At 47.6% G+C, this 17314-nt stretch overlaps 1 long non-coding RNA gene and 1 pseudogene across 2 annotated transcripts; one reads left to right on the forward strand and one right to left on the reverse strand.

Annotated features, from left to right (window-relative positions):
• Positions 1–2766: 2766 nt before the first annotated feature.
• LOC148135037 (cyclic AMP-responsive element-binding protein 1 pseudogene) lies at positions 2767–3661 on the reverse strand (annotated as a pseudogene).
• Positions 3662–5418: 1757 nt separating this feature from the next.
• LOC148135038 (uncharacterized) lies at positions 5419–13897 on the forward strand. 2 transcript variants are annotated; one of them, XR_015755475.1, is made up of 4 exons: positions 5419–5531; positions 6263–6396; positions 9401–9491; positions 12763–13897. It is a non-coding gene; the product is annotated as an uncharacterized LOC148135038 (long non-coding RNA). The 2 variants fall into 2 exon arrangements; XR_015755476.1 differs by lacking the exon at positions 5419–5531 and adding an exon at positions 5756–5806.
• Positions 13898–17314: the final 3417 nt, after the last annotated feature.

Raw genomic sequence — 17314 nt, forward strand, 5'->3', positions numbered from 1 at the left:
TCTTTGTTCACAAGATTTTCCAAGATCTTACAATTCAGTGTGTGAGTCCTGCTCTGATTTGCTTTTCTAAAATGCAGCACCTCACATTTATCTAAATTAAACCCTATCTGCCACTCCCCAGCCCATTGTTCCATTCGATCAATATCCCATTGTACTTTGAGATACCCTTTATCACTGTCCACAATACCTCCAATTTTGGTGTCACCTGCAAACTTACTAACTGTACCGCCTCTATTCACATCCAAATCATTTAAATGAATGAAAAAACAAATCCAGAAAAAAAAAATCCATTTCTCTGGGTGCGAATATGCTCTGTGCAAATCCTGCCCTGTGACTCCCTACCAGAGAGGGCTGCACATGCGTCCCGCTGAACTTTGCCCCCAACAAAGCTGGCGGCTGCACGGGTCCAGTGAATCGTTGCCCCGAATAAAGATGGTGGTGCTTACTCGAATCAATCGCTGGATGAGGCATTTTCCCGTTTACTGCAAAAACGGGACTGAGTTTCAAATTTGTATTTTCGATGTGCACCAAATGTCTGTAAACCCTCTCAACCCATACCGACACCATTTCCCTCCCGCTTCCTGCTGTTTATTTCTATCTTTACCAACAGCTCTCCATCCACACATCCCGAACAGACCGCGAGGATGATCAAGTGGTCTAGTCTAGTCCCGCCCCTCATTCACCCTGATTGGTCGGAGGACCAACTGTGCGCCAGGTCCTCCAGCTCTGTCCCTGCCTTTCCATTGGTCCGCCGCTGACATCAATCACCCGGGGCGCATTGTTGGCTGGAGCATGCGGATTGCTTCGTGGCTTTTGTTGCTGTTCATGAGTTACAAAAATGACAACAGCATCTCAAAACCCCCTGATGAAGAAGCAGCAAACCTAGTGCTTCCAAATAATCCTGTTGACCAATAGCCTGGTGTTCTGTGAATTTTACTTTTGTCCATCCCAATCCAACACCAACACCTCCAAGTCACGAATGAGGGGGGGGGATGTATAACCTAAGATCTAGGAACAGTAGAAGGCCGTCCTGCCCTTCGAGCCTGCTCTGCCATTCAATAAGATCATGGCTGATCATTTCGTGGACACAGAACCATTTACCCACGTTCTCGCCGTGTTCATTAATTAATTACATTTTTAAAAATCTAACCTAGTTTTAAAAACGTTTTCTGAACGAGCACCAACTACTTCCCTGGGCAGTGAATTCCATAGAGGTCAAGAAGTTCCTTGTCAATTCAGTCTTAAATTTGCTGCCTCTAGTCTTGCGGTGATGCCCTCTTGTCCTAGCTTCACCTGCCAGTGGAAACAGCTCTCTACTTCTATTTTATCCATTCCATTCATTATTTTATATGTTTTCATTCTTCTGAATTCCAATGAATATAATCCCAATCTACTCAGTCTCTGTTAAGCCGAACCTGTCAACTCTGGAATCAACCTAGTTAACCTCCTCTGCACCCCATCTTTTCTCAAGTAAGGAGACAAAAACTACATGCAGTACGCCAACACCCAAATACAGCTGAAACAAAACCTCTGCTTTTAAACACAATCCCTTCAGCAATGAAGGACAAAATTCCATTTGCTTTCTGAACTGATTATTGTATCTGGTGACCAACCTTCATGTAGAAGGATGCTTAGGTCACTCTGCAGAGCAAATAATGCAACTTTTTAACATTCAAGTGATTTTTTTTAATGTTACTACAACCAAAGAGTATAAACTTTATATTTACAAACATTCTATTTCAATTTACAGACCATTACCCACTCACTCCATGTTGAAATGTTCCTCTGCAAAGTTTCACAGTCCTCCGCTCACTTTGTTCCGCTAATCATCTTAGTGTCACATGCAAACGTTGACACCCTACGTGTGGTTCCAACTCCAAATCATCTGTATCAGTTGTAAATAATTGCAGTCATAACACCGATCCCTGAGGCACACTAATTGTCAATGATTGCCTGCCAGAATAATGCTCATTTATCCCCACACTTTGCTTCCTATTAGTCAACCAATCTTCTATCCATGCTAATACTCTGCCGGTAACGCCATGCACCCTTATATTATGCAACAGCCTCTTGCACAGCACCTTGTTGATGGTCTTTTGGCAATCCAGGTACACCGCATCCACTGGGTCCCCGTTGTCTACCTTGCTTGAAAAGTCTTCATAGAATTCAAAAAGATTGGTCAAGCATGACCTGTCCCTCATGCTGTGTCTGTACAATGGGACAATTTCTATCGAGATTCTCTATTATTTCTTCCTTGATAATAGACCCAAGCATCTTTTCCACTACAGAGAATAAAGTAACTGGTACATAATTCCCCACTTTTTGTCTACCTTCTTTTAAAAACATTGGTGTCACTTTTGCTGTTTTGCAGTCTGCTGGGACTGCCACAGGCTCCAGTGAATTTTGGAAAATTACTGCCAGTGAATTTGCTATTTTTCCTAGCATCTCTTTTAGTACCCTGGAATGCATTCCATCAAGGTGAGGAGACTATTCTATCGTTAGCTCAATTACCTCAAAACAGTCTAAAGCTAGCTGTTCTGGAATAATGATAGTTTCCAAATCCTCACCTACCTTTGTCTCTTTGCTAGTTACTGGAAAGATATTAGTATCCTCCACTGTGATATCCCATAACTAAATGCCTCTTCTCATTTTCCAAAGGACCAACATTTACTTTAGCCATTCTTTTCTCGTTATATATATTTATATAAACTTTTCCTTTCTGTCTTTGTGCTAGTTTATTTTTCTCATGTTCTATATTACTTTTCTTTATAGCTCCTGTGGCTTTCGGTTGACCTTTAACATTTTCCCAGTTCTAGTTTCATGCTGTTTTTGGCCACTTTGTCCAACTTCTCTTTCAACTTGATTTTCCAGAACAGCAACCCAATTCTCCAAGCATTTCACATACTATTTCTTCTTGCGATGGTACTCTCGAGCTGCTTCCCTGTTTCTCATGAGGCGGACCTCACGTTTACGAGTGGTTTCTTCAGCATTCTGGGGCTGGCTTTGCAGGACTGGTGAAGATACCATAACCATTCCCTGGTCAGCAGTGGAGTTAGGAGTTCTACAGATCTGATAGGTTTGGACATCTCCAGCAGCACCTTGAACAAGCATTTGGCTGCCTGGCACAAAGATTTGCGGTCCATCAGGGCTCTGTGCATACTGTATAATGGCTGCTCCAACCTTGGCTGTCGCTGTATTGGTCATTGTTCATGTGTGGAGTCCTTGCATTTAATCTGTACCATTGTTGGCCAGCTGAATTGCTTCCCCCTGTGTCATAGCAATGTATTGTCCACTGCTAATCTGATAGATGGGTGTCTGCATCATCGTTGTAGTAATGGTTGAGACAGTCTCTTCTTCTGATTTCTCCTCATCGATTTCTTGGCACACTGGGGGGATCAGAAGAAAGTTCATTCAGGATTTTCCTGTATGAAGGCCGTCTCGATAGAATTTCTCTACGTTTCTGAGAGTCAGTCGTGCTATCCACAGATTCCTGGGAGTCTTCATTTTAAAGTATAGTAGAAATCTGAGCAGTCTGAACTTGAGGGGACTGCGTGACTGAGGACTGAGCTGCTTGGATAACGACTTGGACTTGAACAGTCTGCCCATTCGGCAATTGCACTAAAGTTACTGCTGGACTTGTTGTTGATTGGATCCCAGGCATGGTTACCTGCATGGTCACATGATATATTCATGATCGGGATGAAGTGATGGGGGCATTCCAACGAAGTTTGCTGATGATACGAAGTTAGGTGGACAGGCAAGTAGTACTAAGGAAGTGGGGAGGCTGCAGAAGGATCTATACAGTTTGGGAGAGTGGTCCAGGAAATGGCTGATGGAATTCAACGTGAGCAAATGCGAGGTCTTGCACTTTGGAAAAATGAATACAAACATGGACTGCTTTCTAAACGGTGAGAAAATTCATAAAGCCAAAGTACAAAGGGATCTGGGAGTGCTAGTCGAGGATTCTCTCAAGGTAAACGTGCAGGTTGAATCCGTGATTAAGAAAGCGAATGCGATGTTGTCATTTATCTCAAGAGGGTTGGAATATAAAAACAGCGATGTGCTACTGGGACTTTAAAAAGCTCTGGTTAGGACCCATTTGGAGTACTGTGTCCAGTTTTGATCCCCACACCTCAGGAAGGGCATACTGGCACTAGAGTGTGTCCAGCGGAGATTCACACGGATGATCCCTGGAATGGTAGGTCTAACATATGAGGAATAGCTGAGGATCCTGGGATTGTATTCATTGGAGTTTAGAAGGTTAAGGGAGATCTAATAGAAACTTACAAGATAATACATGGCTTGGAAAGGGTGGACACTCAGAAATTGTTTCCGTTAGGTGAGGAGACTAGGACCGGTGGGCACTGCCTTAGAATTAGAGGGGATAAATTCAGAACAGAAATGCGGAAACATTTCTTCAGCCAGAGCGTGGGGCCTGTGGAATTCATTGCCATGGAGTGCAGTGGAGGCTGGGATGCTAAATGTCTTCAAGGCAGAGATTGATAAATTCTTGATGTCACAAGGAATTAAGAGCTACGGGGAGAATGTGGGTAAGAGAAGTTGAAATGCCCATCAGCCATAATTAAATGGCGGAGTTGACTTGATGGGCCGAATGGCCTTACTTCCACTCCTATGTCTTATGGTCTAATTTGATCACTTTCCTCAGATACCCATTGCTGAGTATGCCTTTTCATACAGTCCTTCCATTTCACTGGAATAGACCTTTGTAAAATGTCTTTGAAACTCTTCCACTGCTCATCAACTTCCCACCATAAAATTTTTGTTTCCAGTCTACTTTATCCAGATTCTCTCTTATTCCCTTGTCCCTTAATGTTTCTGTTGCTTAGCTGCTGAGTCGCGCCACAATCAACACTGCAATTGGGAGGAAGGGGCGGAACTGGAGGACAGAGCAGCGTCCGGTCCTCCAAACAGAGTGAGTGAGGAGCGGGACCAATGCATTCTCGGGAGTGAACGCTTCAGCATTGGTCAGAAAGTAAACTGTTTTGCAGGATTGATCATTCTCACGACATAGTGGAGTATTATCCCCTCTCATAAAACAATGTGAGGTTTTAAAGAAATCGTTAAGATGTAAATCTGACAACATAGTTAAGATGTAAATCTGACAATGTACATATTTCTAATCGATTTACACAACTCGAGTAACAAACTTATTTTCAAATTCCCAGAATGATTGGAAATTTACATACCTGGCCGGTATGATTAAGTTGGATGGAAAAATCTATTTGGATATGGACCATCTCAATGACTGTAACTCGACAGAAATTGCTAATGTCTAATATTTCTCCCGTGATTCTATGCAGTTATGAATATTCTCTATAAACTCACTGATAGCCTCCGACGCACGCGCAGTTTGGTTTCTATGAAGGGCATGCGCAGTGTCACATTAACCAGGACACGGCGAGACTTGGAGCAGCTTTCTCCGGGTGCGGCTACGCTCGGCTTCAGAGAGTGGCGTGTGGGAGACTCACTGGGAGAAAGGAGCGGAGAGAATTCACAAGACGCCGATACAGGTGAAAAAACCCGAAAAAGACCCTCCAGGCCCTGATAAGGAGATGGTGGTCTCTGTCGGGAAAGCGGCCCAGGGTGACGGCCGCCATTTGTTTGAGGGAAGAGGGAGTGCGGGCCTCAGAGCCGCCATCTTGAGAAGGTCAATGTGCAGGTGGGCGGGGCTATTGGGGTCGAGGACAATTGGAGAAAAGACCCACCTTAGATTACTTCACTAAAGACATGAATGCACCCGGTGGATTTTTCTTAACATCAGCAATTGTTTAATACTCACTCACAGGTTTTTAGTTACATCTTTTTTGAAGCATTTAATTCACATTCAATCATTTGCAATGGTGGGATTTGAACCTGTGTCCAGAGCACACTTGCTGAGTTTCTGGATAAATTGTTCCACAATAATGCCAATAGGCCATCACTTCGCCTGCTCACAAGTTGCGCATCCCAGTGCAACAAGAATCAAAACCCTTTCTTCCTGCACAATTGTTTGATCTTGCACTCTGGTGATATTACTTAGTAACTCTCCATGTGGTATCCCTCACTGTGTGGGTCGAATTGTTGCCTCTGTCAGTGTCCCTCGCTCTTGCAGCTACTCCAGATCCTGAGCAAACAGAATTCTCCACTCCAGATAGACGATGGAGACTGGGGTGTTCCAGATTTCTGTCGGACTCAGTGCCATTTGACATGTGTAGCCATCACTGCATCATTCTAATTTCCAATTCTGTTTATCTGTCTGTAGGTACTCAGGAAGGTCCTGACCTAATAGACTTCCCAGCTGCTGGGTGTCTAATCCATCCCTCATTGAAGATGGTTTGTCAGCCAGAGAGACACAGGGCAGGGAGATCTGGAGCCTTCAATAAATCCTGCAGTGAGGTAAGATCACTCACAGTGCAGAGAGCAATGAGAGGGCTCCAAACATCAGTTAACAGGACATGACATAGCTATATGCTGGAAGGGGAGCACAATACAGACACACCCCAGGTTCGGTCACCGCCTTTACTGCAAGTTTTGTTGTACTAAGACAACATCGGGAGTGTCACAGTTATCAATCCAAGCCTGTGCTGTCTTAGTGAGCATCAGTACAAAAGAGGGGAAAGCAGGCCTTCCACGAGAGGGTGGGAATGCTGTCTGGGAATGTTCCATTCTGTGTTCCCTCTCCCACACTGTATCTATGGCTTGTCATGTGGATCAGCCATTCTAATGCTAAAAACAGTTCCTATCTCTGTACTTTCCTCCCCTCTCACCAATCACTTCATACGTTTGAACCTGCTCCAGTCCAGACGACCATCCATATCTCTGTAACTTACTTCGGTCTCGACAACATGCCTTGTCACGAGAGTCCACTCCCTCAATAACGCAAGACTTAGGGTCTGTTTCTGTGCTGCATGACTCTCTGGCCGAAGTCACCAATGCTGGCCAGGTTTCCTGAACTGAATGAGTTGCATCTCCCTGCGTTTGGCCCATGGCCCTTCAAACTTTCTCCCCTCCATGTTCCTGCCCAAATGTCTTTTCCATGTTGAAATTGTTCTTGTTTCTCCCATGTGCCACTGGCAGTCCATTCTGTATATGAACCGTCCTCTGTGGGAAATGTTGCCCCTCAGCTCCCTAAGTAAATCTTTGCTCTCGGTCACTCCTCAGGCCTTACCCATTCTGCTGTGGGACACAAACCCTCCCCGGTACAGACTTCCCTCGGACATTTGTGGGTGGCATGGTGGCACACTGGTTAGCACAGCTGCCTCACAGCGACAGAGACCCGGGTTCAATTCCCGACTCAGGCGACTGACTTTGTGGAGTTTGCACGTTCTCCCCGTGTCTGTGTGGGTTTCCTGCGGGTGCTCCGGTTTCCTCCCACAGTCCAAAGATGTGCAGGTCAGGTGAATTGGCCATGCTAAATTGCCCGTAGTGTTAGGTAAGGGGTAAATGTAGGGGAATGGGTGGGTTGCGCTTCGGCGGGTCGGTGTGGACTTGTTGGGCCGAAGGGCCTGTTTCCACACTGTAATGTAATCTAATCTAATTACCCATCCTGCTGTGGGACACAATCCCTCACCGGTACAGATGGCCCTCGGGCCTTACCCATTCTGCTGTGGGACTGAACCCCTCCGCGGTACAGACTCCCTTCGGGCCTTACCCATTCTGCTGTGGGACACAACACCTCCCTGGTACAGACTCCCCTTAGGCTTTACCCATCCTCCTGTGGGACTGAACTCCTCCCTGGTAAAGTCTAATCTTGAGCCTTTACCACCCTGCTGTTGGACACAACCCCACTTGGGTACAGTATTCCCTCTGGCCTTACCCATTTTGCTGTGCAACACATGCCATCCCCAGTACAGACTGTCCACAGGCCTTACGCATCTTGCTGTGGGACCGAACTCCTCCCTGGTACAGTCTACCCTTGAGGCTTACCCATCCTAATTTGGGACGCATACCCTCCCCAGTACAGATTACTCTCTGGCCTTAACCGTCTTGCTGTGGGATACAACCCCTCTGAGGAACAGACTCCCCTCGAGCCTTACCCATCCTGCTGTGAGACACAACCTCTCCCTGGTGCAGACTCTCCTCGGGACTTAACCGTCTGGCTGTGGGACACAACCCCTCCCCAGTACAGTCTACCCTTGAGCCTTACCTGTCCTGCTTTGGGTCGCATACCTTCCCTGGTACAGAGTACCCTCGGGCCTCACCCTTCCTGCCATGGGACACAACCGCTCCCCAGTATAGACTCTTGACTGGCCTTAACCATCCTGCTGTGGGACACAACCCCTCCCCAGTTCAGACTCCCCTCGAGCCTTATCCATCCTGCTGTGGGACACAACCCCTCCCCAGTTCAGACTCCCCTCGGGCCTTCCCCATCCAGCTGTGGTACACAACCCCTCCCCAGGTCAGACTCCCCTCGAGCCTTCCCCATCCAGCTGTGGGACACAACCCCCTTCCCGGTACAGACCCCCCTCTGGCCTTATCCATCCTGCTGTGGGACACAACCCCTCCCCAGTTCAGACTCCCCTCGAGCCTTCCCCATCCAGCTGTGGGACACAACCACTCCCCAGTTCAGACTCCCCTCGGGCCTTACCCATCCTGCTGTGGGACACAACCCCTGCCTGGTACAGACCCCCCTCTGGCCTTACCCATCCTGCTGTGGGACACAACCCCTCCCCGGTACAGACTCCCCTCGGGCCTTTCCCATCCTGCTGTGGGACACAACCCCTCCCCAGTTCAGACTCCCCTCTGGCCTTACCCATCCTGCTGTGGGACACAACCCCTTCCCGGTACAGACCCCCCTCTGGCCTTATCCATCCTGCTGTGGGACACAACCCCTCCCCAGTTCAGACTCCCCTCTGGCCTTACCCATCCTGCTGTGGGACACAACCCCTCCCCAGTTCAGACTCCCCTCGAGCCTTATCCATCCTGCTGTGGGACACAACCCCTCCCCAGTTCAGACTCCCCTCGAGCCTTACCCATCCTGCTGTGGGACAGGTTGATAATTATATTGAATAGTATCCCTCCAGTGTGGAAACAGGCCCTTAGTCCAGCAAGTCCACACTGACCCACGATAGATACCCTGCTCAAAATAGCTTCAAAATACATAGAAACAGTGATCACTGAATTGGGTAAAAACTCCACAGTTACATTGGGCAGTTTAAAAGTCTCGCTGTATTGTTGATATGTTCCTTTTCTTCAAACAGGTAACATTTTTATTAAAGCAGCAGATGTTCATTTTGAGAGTGTCTCTGTTAAACTAGAATCTGTTCTGTTCTTTGTGTAACAGGCTGTTGTTGTGTGCGATGGACTGTCACTAACAGTGTAATTGACCTGTGAGTCCTTGATCAGGTTTCCTTTGTCTGTAAATCTAATAATCAGTGAACTATGCATCTGCTCTTCTTAGCGAAAACAAAGAATCATTTCTCAACGAAAAAACGGCACATCACAAAGCTATTTCATGGATTTCTGGCACACACCACCTACCAATGTATCTGGTAAGTCTGTTTCCTGAATAATTCTGAAATCTATCTGTAACTCTGAAAGTATCTGTATTGCTTGTCAGTTGGTTGAGAATTCAGCCTCTTTGTTCTGAGCTGTTGTGATGCAGGCGGTGGCTTCATTCTGTCTCTGCCAAGTTTGTTTTCTCCTTCTGCTGTGATTCTGGGAGATTCCTTTCTGCAGGTGAGAATATTCAGTGACTGAACATTGAATGATTTTGACTCTAACAGAGCAGTGGCCTTGTTTTCAGCTCATTACTCACTTTCCATTTCCTGGTTGTGTTGAATGTTACAGAAACAGACTCTGAGCAATGTTTCCATTCACTTGTATTAGATTCATTGACAGCCACGTGGTCAGTCAGTTTCAGGCCGATGGATCAGTTTCTCTGTCCTATTAGATGGTGGCCACTTACACAGTTTCCGATGGTTCACCTCAGTGTCAGGCCGTCAGCTGCTGAAACCCTCCATCCAGCATTTGTTCTCTCTCACCATGACTACTCCAATACAGTCCCAGCTCGTTTCCCACATTCTACCTCCATATACTCACGATCACCTCAGATTCTACTGTCAGTATCCTTACAGCAAGTCACGTAAGTCATCCACCTCCATTTCACGCTGCTCTACATTACATTCAGTCCAAATATAATTTCAGAATTCCATTCATTGCGTTTAAAAACACCCATGATCTTGTCCTGTCCAAGCATCCAGGTTCCATCAGGTAGGTGGGTGTCCGCGTGGTTGGGTTGGAGCAAGAGCAGGAAACTGAGGATCGTACAGGGGACAAAGATGGGGTTGGATGCGGGATGTTTAAGGAGAGAGAGCTGGTGTATTGTTGGGGATAGCTTCTCAGGGGAGTAGCACAGCGGTAGCCAGGTCTATAATACTCAATGGCCTGAGTTATCGGAAGAGGTTGGACAAGCTGGGACATTTTTCTTCAGAACACAGGAGACATAAGGGAGATCTTATAGAAATGTATATGATCATGAGAGGCATGGATAGGGTGAATGCATTCAGTCTTTTTCCCAGGGTTGAAGAATTGAGGACTAGAGGGCATCAGTTTAACGTTAGAGGGGAAAGAATAAAAGGGAACGTTAGCAGCAACGTTTTTAGACAGATGCTGATTCTCATACGGAATGAGCTGTCAGTGGAAGTGGCTGAGGCAGGTACATTAACAACATTTAAAAGGCATTTGGACAAATACATGGATAGGAAAGGATTAGAAGGAGATGGGGCATGGGCAGGGAAATGGGGTGACCATAGATGGACATTATGGTTGCCAGGGATCAGTCTGGCCCTTAGGGCCTCTCTCTGTGCTGTAGGACTCTATGACTCTATAACTGACTCTGCTGTAGACCAAGGTCGGGCAAAATCCAAGGGAGCGAAAATGGGAGGAGAAGCACTAGTTGGGGGCATAGACAGGTGTTACTGTGGCTGCGTCTGAGACTGTTGTATCCCTGGTGCCTGGTCAAGGACATCTCTGAGCATTTGCTTGAAATTCTGAATTGGGAGAATGGGAGGCCAGAGGTCATTGCTACCAACGACACGAGTAGAAAGAGGGATGAGATCCTGAGGAGTAAGCACAGGAAGTAGGGAATGACTGAAAAGCAGAACCTTGAGGCTAGTAATCATTGCGTTAACACCAGTCCCATGTGCTTGTGAGACAAGGAATTGAAAGATAGCAGAGATGACTGCATGGCTGAAGAGCTGGTACAGGGGGAAGAGTTTCAGGATCTTGAATAATTGGGACCTGAACTAGAGGGGAACTGATATCCTCACTGGGAGGCTTGTTCCTGCTACAAGGGAAGGGTTTAACCTAGAATGGCAAGGTCCTGGGAATCACAGCAGCAGGGCAGCACGTGGGGGGTAAGGAAGGTCGGAAGATGTATACGAGTCAATCAGAAAGGAAATACAGAGAAATGAACACCATTGTACGAATGGGCTGATTGTGTTAATTTCAACACAAGGCGCAACATAGTTAAAGTAGATAAGCACAGATCCGATATTGTGGCCATTCCAGAGATTTGGTTCGGAGAAGGATAGGACTGGCTGCTCAATATTCCAGGGTTTCATTGTTTCAGATGAGATGGAGAGGAGGGTAAAAGAGGTGGAGGAGCTGCATTACCAATCGAGTGAATGTTATGTCTGCACCCAGGACATACTGGAGGGGCTCGCCCACTGAGGCAACATGGATAAGAAGGATGCAGTTAATGGGATTATACTATAGGGACCTCAATCTGCCAACGATACCTCGAGGTACAAATATCTTGGCAGAATATCTCGGCAGAGACAATAACAACAGAGTTCTCAAAGTGTCTTTAACTTCTCCACCATTTGCTGGCACTACTTTAGAGCAAGAGGCTGAGACGGTGCAGAGTTTATTAAGTGTATCCAAGAGGGTTTCTTGAAATAGTAGTGTAAAGGAGGGGTAGGGGCCATAGTGGACCTTATATTGCTGAATGAGCCTGGCCAGGTGACTGACCTTTCAGTGGGAGACCATTTTGGAAACAGTGATCACAACTTAAGTTTTTTTTTAAGGCAGCTACGAATAAATGGGATGTTTCTAAATTGTGGGATTGCAAATGATGTCAGTATTAGGCAGGAGCTAGGGAGTGTTAATTGGGAGGAGCTGTCATCAGACAATGCCACATTGGGCACGTGGGAGTTAGTTAAAGGCTTGCTGATTGGAGTTCACGACCAGCATGTTCCAGTAAGGAGGAGGGATAAGGCTGGTAATGTAAGGGCCCCTTGGATAACAAGGGAGGCTGGGAATTTAGTCAAAAGGGGAAAAAAACAAGCCTATGCAAGGTTTGGGAAGCTAGAATTGGGCATGGCATGTAAGGAACGTAAAAAAACAAAAGCTGGAAGGAACCTGAACCGGGAATGAGCAGAGCAAGGAGGGGCATGCCCTTCGCAAGTAGGGTTAAAGAGCATCCCAAATCGTTCTGGAGATAATTACCCACAAGAGGATGTGAACATGGATTGTTACAGCGCAGTACAGGCCTTTTGGCCCTCAATGTTGCACCGACCTTTGAAAATAATCTGATGCCTATCTAACCTACACCCTTCCAATATTACCCATATGTATGTCCAATGCCCATTTAAATGCCCTTTGCGTCGGCAATTCTACTACTGTTGCAGGCAATTAAGTCACCTCTCGACCTTCTTCTTTCCAACTAAAACAGCCTCCATTCCCTCAGCCTTTCCTTGTAAGACCTTCCTTTCATACCAGGCAATATCCTAGTAAATCTACTCTGCCGTCTTTCCACAGCTTCCACATTACTTGGAAAGAAGTCGGGCCAGTCAAGACTAAAGGAAGGAACTTGTGCTTGAAGTCAGTGGAAGTGGACGAGATCCTAAATAATTACTTTGCATCGGCATTCACCCAGGAAAAGGATATTGGGGATAATGAGATTTGTGTGGAGTATGCTAATGTGCTCGGGTATTTTTGAGGTCGAGAAAGAAGCATTAGATTTCTTGAACAGCATTAAAGTGGATTAATCCCGAGGATCCGACGGTAGCTACCCCAGGTTATTGAGAAAGGCAAGACAGGAGATCTTTGGGGTCTTGGACATGATTTTTGAGTCCTCACTTGCCAGTGTAAAGGTCGCAGAGGACTGGTGAGTAGCTTATGGTGTTCCTCTCTTCAAGAAGGGAAATAGGGACAATCCAGGAAATTATAGCCTGGTGAGTCTCACCTCAGTGGTTGGGAAGCTTTGGACAGAATTTTTACGGATAGGATTTATGCGCATTTGGTAAAGAATGACCTAATTAGGGACAGTCAGCGCAGCGCCATGAGATGCACAGGGTTGACGGTCAAAATGTTTTACCCAGAGTTGAAATATCTTTACGAGAGAATGTGCATTTAAGGTGAGAGGGGGAGAGCTCAAAGGAGATGTGAGGGGTAATGTGTTTTCCACAGAGAGTGGTCGGAATCTGGAACATGTTGCCAGGGATGGTGGAGGAGGCAGAAATGAGAGGGTTGTTTAAGGGGTTTTTGGGTGAGCATGTGAATATACAAGGATATGGAACAAAGATAGGAAGAAAGGATGAGTTTAATTTGGTGTCACATTCAGCACAACATTCTGGGCTGAAGGGCCCGCTCCTGTGCTGTACTGTTCTTTGTCGTGTTTCTTTTGTTACAACATGACGGTGACCCCCTCTGTTAGTTAAACCAAACACCCAGAAAAGTTCACCTCCCCACATAATCTGTTAAAGTCTTAGTGACAGAAAACTCACACATTCCACTATTTAAAGAAAATAGCATTAATCTATTTTTAACTCAAAGTGAATATTAAACAACTATTCATAAATCTAAGCTCTCCCTTTCTCTTCACTGCATATTATCTGCCTCCAGCCCTATGACTATATGTTATTTCAATAAGACACTTATTAAAATTACATCAATTTAATATCTAACCCACACAGTGACTCGTGAATTTTGTGTCTTTCTGCTTCTGGCTGAGGATCTCCCTGGGTCGTCGTTGTCTTCTTTTACTCCGAGTATGTTTCATATGAAAAGGTACCCTTTGATTGAGAGATTTTCCTAATTTATTGGTGAGCAAGATGTTGACTCTCCCAGACAGCAGTTACTCTCTGACCAATTTTTAAAATGTCCACATTTTATACGCCCCCATCAGATCATCTCATTGGCTTGATGCTGGCAAAACAATAAATTCAAACTCAATTGGGTTTTAGAATCTTGGGGTATAATTTAAACTGTTAGGTTAAATTTGAATTTTGTCAAAACAGCAACCAACATAGGTCTATATTTCACAGCCAAATGTTACATTTGTTTCTTTTCCCAGTACACAGTTCAGAAGAGTGTTCTTTCCCTCTTAAAGATAGAGTACACACCTTCAACTTTATAACACTTTGAGCATTACCTTATCAGAAAGTTCGTTTATTAAAGTGACAAGCAGTAGATTGTTTACATAACCTTTTTGGCTTAATATTTCAATTTCAACATAAAACAAAAGCTTGTGTTTGTGAGAGGATCATGTTACTGTGTGCAACAGACTGTCACTAATAAGATTATGCTCCCAATAATGCAGATTTCCTTTATAAATTCTGCATGAAGTGATTTAAACAAATTAGATTAGATTACATTACAGTGTGGAAACAGGCCCTTCGGCCCAACAAGTCCACACCGACCCGTCGAAGCGCAAACCACCCAGACCCATTCTCCTACATCTAACACTACGGCCAATTCAGCATGAACAATTAAGCTAACCTGCACATCTTTGTGACTGTGGAAAGAAACCCAAGCACCCAGAGGAAACCCATGCAGACACAGGGAGAATGGGTGGAGTTTGCATAGTCAGTCGCCTAAGGCGGGAAATGAACCCGGGTCTCTGGCGTTGTGAGGCAGCAGTTCTAACCACTGTGCCACCGTGCTGCCTACAATCTTTTAATCAGAACAAAGACTGTTATTAAGCTGCAGTCAGGCTCCTGGGGCTAAATGGTATCGTTCTGTCTGTGTTGCTAAAGTTTTTTTGGGAGAAACAATCCCCTCATTTGCTTGGCTTGGCTGTGGCACTGTGATTGCGCTATTGAAACAGCAAGGACTCTTTCTGAGTCTCATTGATGTCTGGGTGTAAATTAGGGTCCATTGTTCATCGCTGACTCTGGAGGCAGTTCTGATACATGGGAATATTCAATTTAAAATGCTGATCTTGCAAAATAGCAAGGTTTTCTCCCAGACAGGGAATCAGACGTCCATTACTGATCCTCACTGACCATGACAGGATTCAAACCGAGAGATTTATTTTTGTGACTGACACAGTCAGATGTGGTATACAGTAGCTCTCACAGTCCTGTCCTTCCACACACCCCGGCTTCTGGACTCTGAATCAGAGGATCTCGATGGAGAAACACTTCCAGCAGTTGGGACAATTCAGGAGATACCCAATATACACATTCTCCCTCAGGGGGAATCCCTGAAAAGTGGTCTGTCAGGTTCATAATGGATATTTCTTTAATATTTACCCAGTGAATTCCTAGAACAGAGAGATTCATTGGAGGCCCAGATTGTCAGCTTGAAGAGTAGTCACTGCTTTGGTGTAGGAAATGGAAGGGTATCATTTGGATTGTTCATTTCACCCATTTGTAGAGGGAGCTATTGCTTTCCATGTGAGTGGGAGCTTGAGAGAAGCGGATTTATCGTGATTGTGGGGATGTTGACACTAACTTTCAGGAACGGATTAATACACCAGAGGAATGTGTCAGTGTTTCCAGGGGGCTCCGAGAGGGGTGGGGGGGATTGTGTCAGTGTTTCCAGGGGGCGCCGAGATGGGGGGGGTGAGGAGGGGGAATGTGTCAGTGTATGCAGGGGACGCTGAGGGGCTGGGTGGGATGTATCTCAATTTACAGGGGGCTCCTGTCTCCCCACACACCCCCAACCGCGTCCAACGCTGCTCCCATCAACCACGTCTGACACCGTCCCCCCAACCCCGCCCCCCCAATGCCGCCCTCCCAACCCCGTCCCCCAATCCCGTGCAACGCCGTTCCCCCCCAACCACGTTCCCCCATCCCTGTACCCGCCCAACACCGTGCAATGCCATCCCCGCCCAAACCCGTCCCCCAACACTGTGCAATGCTGTTCCCCCCAACCCCATTCCCCCAACTCTGTGCAACCCCGTTCCTCCAACTCCGTCCCCGTCCAACCCCATGCAATGACCCCCCAACCCCGTTCCCCCAACCCTGTGCAACGCCGTCCCCGCCCAAAACCGTTCCCCCAACCCCATCCCCACCCAACCCCGTCCCCCCAACCCTGTGCAACCCCATTACCCCCAACCCCGTTCCCCCCCAACCCCGTGCAACGCAGTCCCCCCAACCCAGTGCAACGCCGTCCCCACCCATACCCGTTCTCCCCAACCCCGTCCCCACCCAACCCCGTCCCCCAATACCGAGCAACCCTGTTCCCCCTCAGCCCCATCCCCCCAACCCAGTGCAACGCCGTTCCCCCCAACCCAGTGCAACGCCGTTCCCCCTAACCCAGTGCATCGCCGTTCCCCCTAACTCATGCATCGCCGTTCCCCCAACCCGTGCATCGCCGTTCCCCCCACCACAACACCGTTCGCCCAATCCCATCCCCCCAACCCCGTGCAACGCCGTTCCCCCCAACGCCGCCCCCCCAACCCTGTCCCCCAACCCCACGCAACCCCGTTCCCCCCCAACCCTGTCCCCCCAACCCCGTGCAACGCCGTTCCCCCCAACGCCGTCCCTCCCCCAACCCTGTCCCCCAACCCTGTGCAACGCCGTTCCCCCAACCCTGTCCCCCCAACCCTGCGCAACCCTGTCCCCCCAACCCCGCGCAACCCCGTTCACCCCAACCCTGTCCCCCCAATACTGTGCAACCCCGTTCCCCCTCAACCCCAACCCCGTGAAACGCCGTTCCCCCAGCACCGTGAAACGCCGTTCCCCCCCCAGCCCCGTGCAATGCCATTCCCCCTAACCCAGTGCAACGCCGTTCCCCCTAACCCATGCAACGCCGTTCACCCCCAACCCCGTGCAACCCTGCCCCCCCAACACCATGCAATGCCGTACCCCCCAATGCCGGTCCCCCCAACCCCATCCTCCCAACACTGTACAAACGCCGTCCCCCCAACCCTGTGCAATGCCGTCCCCCCAACCCTGTGCAATGCCATTCCCCCCACCACAACCCCGTTTCCCCAATCCCGTCCCCCAACCCCGTTCAACGCCTTTCCCCCCAACGCCTTTCCACCAACGCCTTTCCCCCAACCCTGTCCCCCAACCCCGTACAACGCCGTTCCCCCCAACCCTGTCCCCCAACCCCGTACAACGCCGTTCCCCCCCAACCC

Source organism: Chiloscyllium plagiosum, unplaced genomic scaffold (assembly GCF_037043375.1).
Source record: "Chiloscyllium plagiosum isolate Xiang-an unplaced genomic scaffold, Cpla_swu_hap1 HiC_scaffold_51, whole genome shotgun sequence".
Lineage (NCBI taxonomy): Eukaryota > Metazoa > Chordata > Chondrichthyes > Orectolobiformes > Hemiscylliidae > Chiloscyllium > Chiloscyllium plagiosum.